Genomic DNA, 10,419 nt, shown 5'->3' with positions numbered 1-10,419 from the left:
AATGAAAACGAATTTCAAAACTATTTGGCGAATATACTCGGTGAACCAAGTGCAAGAGAAATACAAACAATAGCACTTAAAAGGACAGTTAGAGTCTTAAAAAGGTCTCTCGGTTGGACTAACTAAACTACAGGAAAAATAAAAAGATAAGAAACAAAAGAGATATACAAATATTAATATAATATAATATATTTGTATGTACACGCTTTGCTCATAAAATAATTCGCCAGGTTTTAAAGAAAGTAAGGTGAGCTGAATGAACTCTCCACCAGAAACTTTGGACACCATTTTCAATCAAAATCATGTCATGTATTTTGATAAAAATTATAATAAGTCTTCTAAGCATAAGATTATTATTTTTTTTTTATTTCCTTCTTTGGAAACGGACATAAAAAGCAATGTTTATTTTTTCGAATCAAGAATGTCCATTTTGGGAGGAGTTGGATTTCCCCACATCCCAAAACGACTTTTCAGACTTTTCCCTCTTGAGGAAGGGAAGTAAATAGGAGCAAAATGAAGAAAAGTATACAAGTTAAATTATATATATATATATATATATATATATATATATATATATATATATATATATATATATATATATATATATATATATATATGAAAATTTTATATATATATAAATGCAAATTATACATATATATATATATATATATATAACTGTAAATTTCATATATAAATATAATTTATATATATATATATATATATAGATATATAAATGTAAATTTCATATATAAATATAAATTATATATATATATATAAATGTAAATTTCATATATAAATATAAATTTTATATATATACATATGTAAATTTCATATATAAATATATATATAAACGTAAATTTTATATATTTATATATAAACGTAAATTTTATATATATATATATATATAAACGTAAATTATATATATATATATATATATATATAAACGTAAATTTATATATATATAATTTTCAAATGAGATCTTTTTCGTAACATTATATTCCATTTTCAAATGATTCAATGGAATTTTAGTAAAATTATAGGAATTATCTATAAAATTATTTATAAAATTATAGGAATTATTTATAGTGGAGTAACTGGTGTTGTTTAGCCCTTATATATTATTGGTCCACTTTTAGGATATGACCCTGGGGTGGGATCCCGATAAAACTAGAGGATATTTAACTCATCTGAGTCCTAGCATCCTATTAAGTGTTGGTCTGAAATGGGATTAATAATCAAAACGCTTCATAAGCCGACCAAGTGTAAGAGCAGGAAGTAGGAGGTCAAAGGAGTGGCCCCTATGGAGAGTCGCCTGAGGGACAAATCCATTATTATGAATATTTGGCCTCGAAAATAGAGGTATCGCTCGAGTACTTGACCTATAGTCAAAAAAGCCCTAAAATTATTTATGTCGAGGGGGTACAGGTGAGCCTGTCTGCCCTCAAAGGAGGTATAAACAGTTTATAATTCACACACATACAACACAAGCGCGCGCACACGCACGCACACACATACACACGCACGCACGTGCGCACACGCGCGTGCGCGCACACACACATACACAGAAATCCTTACATGATAAAAAAAAAAATTTTTAACACAATTATACATCAGATAAAATTATGTAAATTTTAGATATTGTTATAATGAAAATATTTCGAAAAATTAACTGTTCTTTTTTTTCAAAATATTTATTTATAAAATAAAATTAAAAAATTGGTGTAGACAAAACGTTTATGCAAACCTGAATTATAATAAATACGTTCTTTTTTCTCATCGTTTCTTTTGTTTTTCCTTTTTCTTTAACTTACGAGCAAAGGAGCCGCTTTGCCCAGTCGTAGTGTACGCTTAAATATGATATTTTAATTTTTCCAGATTTCCTATATATTACTATAGAGTCCTGATTTCCAAAGTAAAAAAAAAAAAAATATTTGGGTGCCGTTAGCTAGAATTGAAACCAAAAGCAAAGCTGTAGCATTTAAAGCTCATGACGTTACTACTGCACCAAAGTGACATGCATATCAACTGATTAAAAACTTAAAATTAAAAATAAGCCAAGAAGAATGTACAAAATATAAAGTTTTTTTTTCAAACTTTGATCAATTTTGGACCTTTTAAGAACTATTTTAACCGGCTAAAGGCCCGTAATAGAACGGTCCATAAAAAATCCAATCATTTGAGACCCCTAGCGCCGCTCTGCGACTTTTTGTTTCGGAGGAGATAGAGTTTGAAAATATGGAGACATGTAGACAGACAGACATAGAGCCGTTTATATATAAGATATACTCCTCGTTATATTTCTAATGAAATCGAAACTGAAATTTGTAAGGTAATAATGTTTGCGTAAATAATAAACATGCTATAATAATGCTCCGCTTGTCATTGAGCACCATTTGATAAATTCCGAAGGTGCATTGGATTTTCATCTCGCAAACTACAGCAATACCATCATACACGTATATATATATATGTATGTATATATATATATATACCGATCGGTAAATAACTTGAAACGGAATATAAATTGTAACGCTTGCAAAATAATGTATAAAAAATATCTTCGCACTTTGAATCTACCCACTTCCAACAAAAGAATTTTACTTGCTATAACCATAGGTTTAAAATACCAAAACGGATTATCTTTAGAAGGATTATCCGACTATCATACTCGCGTTCGGTGGTTTTTACCAAGCGGGTAAGTGGTTTGCAACCAACGTTTAAATGCCATTTACCCAAACCCATTCTGACCGGAAGTAGTATTATTTTAAACAAATGTTATCGTTTATAGGACATTTATTTACAAAATATACAAATAAAAAATCTACAAGCAAATCCCTTATGAAACATAGATTTAAACAAATATTTGAAGATACTAAGATCTTGAAGTATTCTTAATAATTATAAAACTCTGTGGACCGTCCGGACGTCCTTGCTTGCTTGCTTCAATCTTGCCTCTGTGTATGCACGTGAATATATGTATGTGGTGGTGCGGGTGGGTCGTGGATATATATATATATATATATATATATATATATATATATATATATATATATATATATATACTATTATTATTATTATCATTATTATTATTATTATTATTATAAATTAAAAAATATGTAATAAATAAGATATTTAAAAAAAAAACTCTGTAGATTGGTTGTTTGAATCATGTGATAAAAAATGCACCAAGAATTCTTCGTAAGTTTTGCTTTCGGTTCCCATTCAAGTAATTTTTTTTTTTTAACTTTTGAAATCATTAGTATATATTGGGCACAACATAACATAATAATCAACAGAGAATTGACACTATAAAAACACATGTGAAATCTATATAAATTAAATATTATATTTAAGCGTATTGTATGACTAGGCAAGGCCGGACGCCTCTACCGGTATATATATATATATATATATATATATATATATATATATATATATATATATATATATATATATACACACACACTAGTGTGGTGCAAAAATAATGTTGTTTTTTTACATTCAAATATATATAAAAAACCGACATTATTTTTGCACCAAACTAATATATATATATATATATATATATATATATATATATATATATATATATATATATATATATATATATATATATATATCTTATACCATAAGGAATATGACACAAAGATAGGATTGAAAAGTCAGCACTAGAGAGGAGGACTACCCTGACCCTGACTAATATACCTGGGTAGCTCCGTCGGCAATCCCCAAAAGAGGCGCCTTAGACGATTAGCAATTTACTAACCCGTTCTCAGAGAAAGAAGGCAAATCTTAGGAGGGTGCACATCCTAGAACTATACAGAACCCGCAATACACCGCAATCATAGGCATAGTTCATTATAGGATTGGTCGAATTTCTGTTGATTTGGGGCCTAAAGAGAAACATCCCCTTACACTGAAGGTGGTTGATACTAACAGATGAAATTATAATGCCCACTTGTTAATACTTGAGTGACTAGCCATGATCGGATTTGTAATACCGATCCTTGAAACCCGTTTAATAAGTTCGAAACGTTCAAACGCCCACATACATTAAAGCCAGCAAATCTATATTTCAATAGCGGGAGTGTAATTGGTTAGGTGTGGTATTGTTTGTGGAGTTAAGCCCCTGATAAGGGTTTTAAAAGCAATTGAACTTTGTTCAAATTGGAGGATTGTAAAATAAACCACATGGCAAGAGAGAGTTTAGAATGTGTTCTTGAAGAAACTTTTAAAGAAAATCATATTTACATGTGAAGGTATCTGATTTTACGGCCTTCGGGTAAAGATCACTGTGTAGTATCTGTTCTGATGTTACACTTCACCTTTCTGTTTTCGGTCAATGTAGGAGAAATCCTTCATGACTGAGCCAATTTAAAAAAAAATGTTTTTATTCCTATCGAGAGTGCCTCTTTTACGGGAGCTGAGTGTTCCCTGCGTTAAAAACCGACATTGTGTCTAACTCTGCCCTCGTGAAGAGCCAAGTAATTATTGTAAATAAAATTATTTTCATACCATTTGATATATTTTCATTTAGTAGGGGTTTTGGTAATTATTGATAAGCATTTTTAAGCTATATACTTCCTCCCATTTGAATAAAAATATATTAGGTGCTTTTCTGGGAATTGTTTAAAATTCAAAGCTTAAGATGTCTTAAGAAGGAATTAAAATTCAGGGAAATTATTTAATTAGTGTCTAATTACTATGGATCACATTAAATGCAAATCTGAAATATATCAATTACGAATGAGACGTTGTTCACGTAATATGCCCTTAACCCCCCCCCCTACAAAATATATCAAAAAAAAATTTCACAACTATTTATTAGTTGATGTTTAATATCTATTGATAAAAGATTTTACAAAAAGTCGGAATATTTGAATTTTCACAAGTTAAACTAAATATAGCTCATATATTTCGCATTTGTGCCGTAAAAGTGAGACTAGTGGAATTATTGGTTTAGGAGTGAAGATCTCTAATTTAATTTTGTTATTGTTTTCTATTAGCCGTAATAAAAATAGCGCAAGAACGTCGCTGTCGTATACAAATTTACTTATCTAAATGGTAGAAATTGTTCCTTCCTGGTACGACAATGCATGCATTAAGTCCCTCACATTTGACACGACGTATTTTTCTGTACTTCAAAATTATAACATATATGTATGTGTATGTGTGCAAATGTGTATGTGTGTATATGTCTATATTTGTGTATATATATATGTGTGTGTGTGTGTTTTCGACATGTATACACACATAAATGTGTGTAATACACACTCTTAATGCCTTTTCTTGGCCCTCGGGACAAGATCAAAGTGTAGTATCTGTCTTCAGATGCTGCACTTCTATTTCTTGTTCTCTTTCGGTGGAGGAGAAATCCTTCACGACTGAGACAATTTTTATTTTTGTACCTTTTCTCCACGTTAAAAAACGACCCTGGTGTCTAACTCTGTCCCGTGGGGAGGCATAGTAAATAGGTACACATACATATATATATGTATGTATGCGTGTGTGCAAATGTGTATGTGTGTATATATATGTATATATATATATATATATGTGTGTGTGTCTGTGTTTTCGACATGTATATACACATAAATGTATATATATATATATATATATATATATATATATATATATATATATATATATATTAGTCAATCCCTACGAGAGAAAAATCAGGATAAAAGATAAATTAATTTTGAGGGTCCTTTGCAGAGTTATTCGCTTGCCATACAGGTTACCTAGTAATCAGCCTAATTACCTTGGCACGCACCGATAAGTGCGTTTGCTCAGAAAATAAAAATTAATAGAAACCTTAAAATTTGACCCCAAAAGTGCATTAAAAATAAAACTTCTTTATCATTATTATTGTCGCTTTTTTTTTTTTTTTTTTTTTTTTTTTCACTGTTTTTCCAATCATCAGTTATATCGTGGAACTATTTTTTTCTCCTCTTTATTACGTCGTTCGGGTTTCAAAGCTTGAGATTGATGCGCCGGATAACTCTAGCCACACAGATGAGTCGTACAAATAATAGATGCTTAGATGTTGCTAGCTACGAATCCTTGCGCGAGATAAAATAAAATTTCAACGATTGCTTTTGCGATAAACTCAAAATTCAAGTTTAATTAAGATGTTTCTTAGAAATGTTTATGTTTATATCCGAGAAGGAATAAACACGCACACATACACTATATATATGTGTGTGTGTGTGGGGGGGTGTATGTGTGTGTGTGTGCGTGTGCGTGTGTGTGTCTATATAGAAAGAGAGAGACAGGGAGGGAGAGAGAGAGAGAGAGAGAGAAACAGCGAAATAGATAGATGGTATAAATATTGTTATATATAATCAGAAACAAATATTCGCGCCTTTTGCCATTTTCCGACTTTTCACTCTTGATAAAGCCCCTGTTATGATCTGGTGAAACATTGAAACGTATTCTTGAGATTTAGACCCTCCATTTTTCATTTCACCTAATCAAGGCGATTTCTTTTACATTTTATTTGTCATGTATGAACGTGTATGGCGTTATGCACTTCTTAGCGCATGAAATCAACAGGGGGCGTAACTGTCAGCTTCACGCTACTTGAACTTCGTGTACTTTAATTATTGTCATTCCGTCAAAAGAAATCAACAAGGATTAAATTTCTACAATATTCACACACGGTACGATATATTGTATACGATTAGATGAACACAAGTTGTTCTTTTTTTTTCAGTTACAGTTGCGTTATTAGTGCAAAATTTGGCCACTAGATTGTTCCACCAAAAATTGAACAAATGAAACCGCTTAGGTAAATATTTTTGCGAAACAAATAAATATTAATATTAATATTATCTAAATCTTTAGCTTATATTCAATCTGGTCGGAATGAGGAGGTAAAAATACTTTTTTTCATTATTATCCGGGAGCTTAAACTAACATATATATGTGTGTGTGTGTGTGTGTGTGTGTGTGTTGGGACGATTAATCGGAATCGGAAAATCGGAACTTTTCAGGGTATCGGAATTAGTATCGAAAAAAAGCATGCCATAATCCGATGCCAATAACGATTCTTAAATTATCTTCTTTTATTTGATTCTGTTTTTAAAAAAAAAAAAAAAAAAAAGGAAAAAGAAAGAAACTCTTCCACCGCTGGTAATAATAAAATTTGATGTCAAATTCCAGTAAAACTGAAATCTATGTGTCACCCCCCCCTCACAAGTGTGTTTTGACGTTTGAGAAAATATGTGTACATTTAAGACGTGTTTTTACAGAATTCAGGACAAAATAACAATTTTATAGTAACATATTTAGAGATTTATAAAGAATCGAACCCGGAATCGGAAAAAAATAGTGGACTCATCCCATCACTTTATATGCATGTATAATATTTTTAACACATGTTTCGTCGTCTACGACTCATTAGAGTGGTTGAATCAAGCCACTCTGATGAGTCGTAGACGACGAAACACGTGCCAGTGGATAATTATATTTTAAAATATTATACATACCGCTCCCCATGTGAGGGTACCAAAATGCACTTTCGTAAATAACTGAATTCATTCAAAACGTATCGTAAAAACAAAAACAAATAACATATATATATGTGTGTGTGTGTGTGTGTGTGTGTGTGTGTGTGTGTGTGTGTGTGTGTGTGTGTGTGTGTGTGTGTGTGTGTGAGTTTATTTTACAGCCTCAAAATATTAACTTAAATTATATTCAGCTCTAACGTTTTGTTAGTGGAGCTGAATATAATTTAATTTAAGATTTTGAGGCCGTAAAATACACACACACACGTGTGTGTGTGTGTGTGTGTGTGTGTGTGTGTGTGTGTGTGTGTTTCCTGCTTATAACGCTGAAGTGAAAACCAGTTTCGTATTTTTACCGATTCCTTAGAATTCCGAGCGTGATAAAACCGAACCTCTGGTGGATTTCTGATCATTTTACTGCATATCGTTTTTCTGAACCAATTTAAATAAATATCTTACTCTGATAATTAAGCACTCTGGTTATGTGTTTCATTTTTTTTTTAAATTAATTCTACAATTTTCTGTGTTATATTTATTTCTACATAGCTCTCTTTTACATACACTCGCATATATATATATATATATATATATATATATATATATATATATATATATATGTGTGTGTGTGTGTGTGTGTGTGTGTGTGTGTGTGTGTGTTTTTAATAAATTTCTTTACTATATATACACGTATCGGTGTGTGTATAAAAACAAATTAATGACGTTTGACATATTCAACATATGTTTTAATATGTTTTTTTTTTGTGCCATACTAAAGAATATATATATAAAGGGAACTTGAATGCCTACTAGACATTATCCTTAAATATCTAAGTTTTCTCCGTAAAGGGGTTTGTCAGGACTAATTCTGACACAAATCCCAAATAACTGTATTTCGTACCCGAATAACATCCTCGCTTAATACAATGGTTTATACAAGCAATGATGCACCTTACCCTAGTAGTGCTATAGTAACAATATTAACTCCACCAGACTAGATGAATTCTTGCCATATACTCGAGTAACATTAAATGACTCAAAGGACATATCTCTATCTCTTCTATAATATAAAGGTCACTTTGTGTGTGTGAGACCCTTCCTCATAGATTCCGAAACGGCTGGGCCCATCTATTGTAAACTTCACAAAGGTAATTTATATGTCTGGCAGTGTTCTTAGATATGTTTTGTACAGAAATTAATCCGATAAGTATCGAAAAATCAAAAACATCTGATCCTAAAAATAGCCTTTCTCATAGATAAAAAGAAGAATTTTTACAGGGGAATATTTTACGTTACACCGACGTAGGAGGTAATAAAATATGAGCATTTTTTTTTTCCTAATAAAAGAGAGACTTATTGCTATCTGAATATATAGCTCAGTAGTAGAGCATTCGACTACAGATCGAATGATCCCCTGATCAAGCCTGTATGTACGTTACCATTATATTTTAATTTCTTTCTTATTAAGAAGTACAATTTAAAATCGCCGCAAATGATTTCGTCGTTTGCAGATTTTAAAACTAAACATTAATCAGACATTACTTTTCCAGGGCATTCATCGTGAAACCCAAATATCAGCTGACGTAATATTCTAAACAAACATAGACGGAATTTGATGAACGACATTATTTAATTATGTTATTTATTTATTTTATTTATTTATTTTATTTATTTATGTATTTATTTCTGTGAATTAGTCCACCGGACAAATTATTCGATGTAATATATAATATTTAATAGAGGATTCATTCTATAATAATAAATATGCAATCTGCAAAAATTAAAATATCATGTTTAAGCGTATTGTAAGACTGGGCAACGTCACGCGTGAAGCTAGTATTATAATATATGTAAATGTTCAATTAAGGAGATGTAAGTTAATGTTTTCGCCTTCTTTGCTAACTGAGTGTTTGAGCGGTAAAAAAAAAAAAAACATTAATATAATATCCGAACATTTATGCATCTCATATAGAGATCAAGTGTTATCCTTGGAAAGGGGGCCCTTTATTTCTAAGAACTTCATCTGAAGTAAAAATGAGTGAAATTTATTCAAAAAAATAGCAGTACAGCATACGAGTTATTTCCTTCAAAATCGCCAAAATTCAATTATATTTATATAAATGCTGCATGATGTCCGTGTTAAAAACAAAGAACTATGGATTATAACTTGAAAATAAATACTAACTAAATCATTCCTCGTTTATCAAAAATTATATACTCAAAGAAAATTACATAAATCTAGCTAAATAGTTGAATGATAAAAAAATGTATTTATTCTCTCCGCTATACTCAAACATTCTTACCTACATGTGTTTGGTTATCGCATATGTATGAAAAAAAAAACATACCTTTCATAATAAAAAAATATGGGCAAGCTGTCCGTGTTTTATAAAAGTGCTTATATTCATTCAGTTTTTATTTACAAATACATTTTTGCTAAAGTAGTACGGCTCGTTCAAAATATTGGAATAATAACATATAATTTAGATGCATTTATATCTAATATATGGCTTTATTTTTATTCGTCAGTTGTACGAAAATAGACTCATTTCAGACGAGACAAACCATTGTTAATCCGTAGGGCCACTCACTTGATCTCCCTTTTGCTACCCTTTTTATAAGTAATAACGTGGCCCGAGTAGACTCACGCTAAATTATATTAAAAAGTAAACACGTATGCAGATATGGAGCAAAAAATTATTTTATAACATAAAAACTAATATATATATATATATATATATATATATATATATGTAGTAATTTATAAAATATATATGGCGTATTGAGCACTTTTGAAGTAAATACTTAAAGTTTACGCAGAAATCTATACTTCCGTATATAAATTTTATGTGAGTAAATTAAGAAGTTATATATATAAATATATATATATGTGTGTGTGTGTGTGTGTATATAT

At 30.3% G+C, this 10,419-nt stretch overlaps 1 protein-coding gene across 12 annotated transcripts in view; it reads right to left on the bottom strand.

Moving 5' to 3' along the window:
• The window catches only part of LOC145284464 (uncharacterized), a 763,119-nt gene that overhangs the window by 377,272 nt on the left and 375,428 nt on the right, over nucleotides 1-10,419 (bottom strand). The window lies entirely within an intron of this gene.

Source organism: Euprymna scolopes, chromosome 9 (assembly GCF_053919585.1).
Source record: "Euprymna scolopes isolate OS-2025 chromosome 9, ASM5391958v1, whole genome shotgun sequence".
NCBI classification, from domain to species: domain Eukaryota; kingdom Metazoa; phylum Mollusca; class Cephalopoda; order Sepiida; family Sepiolidae; genus Euprymna; species Euprymna scolopes.
This window is presented reverse-complemented; position numbering and strand designations above follow the sequence as displayed.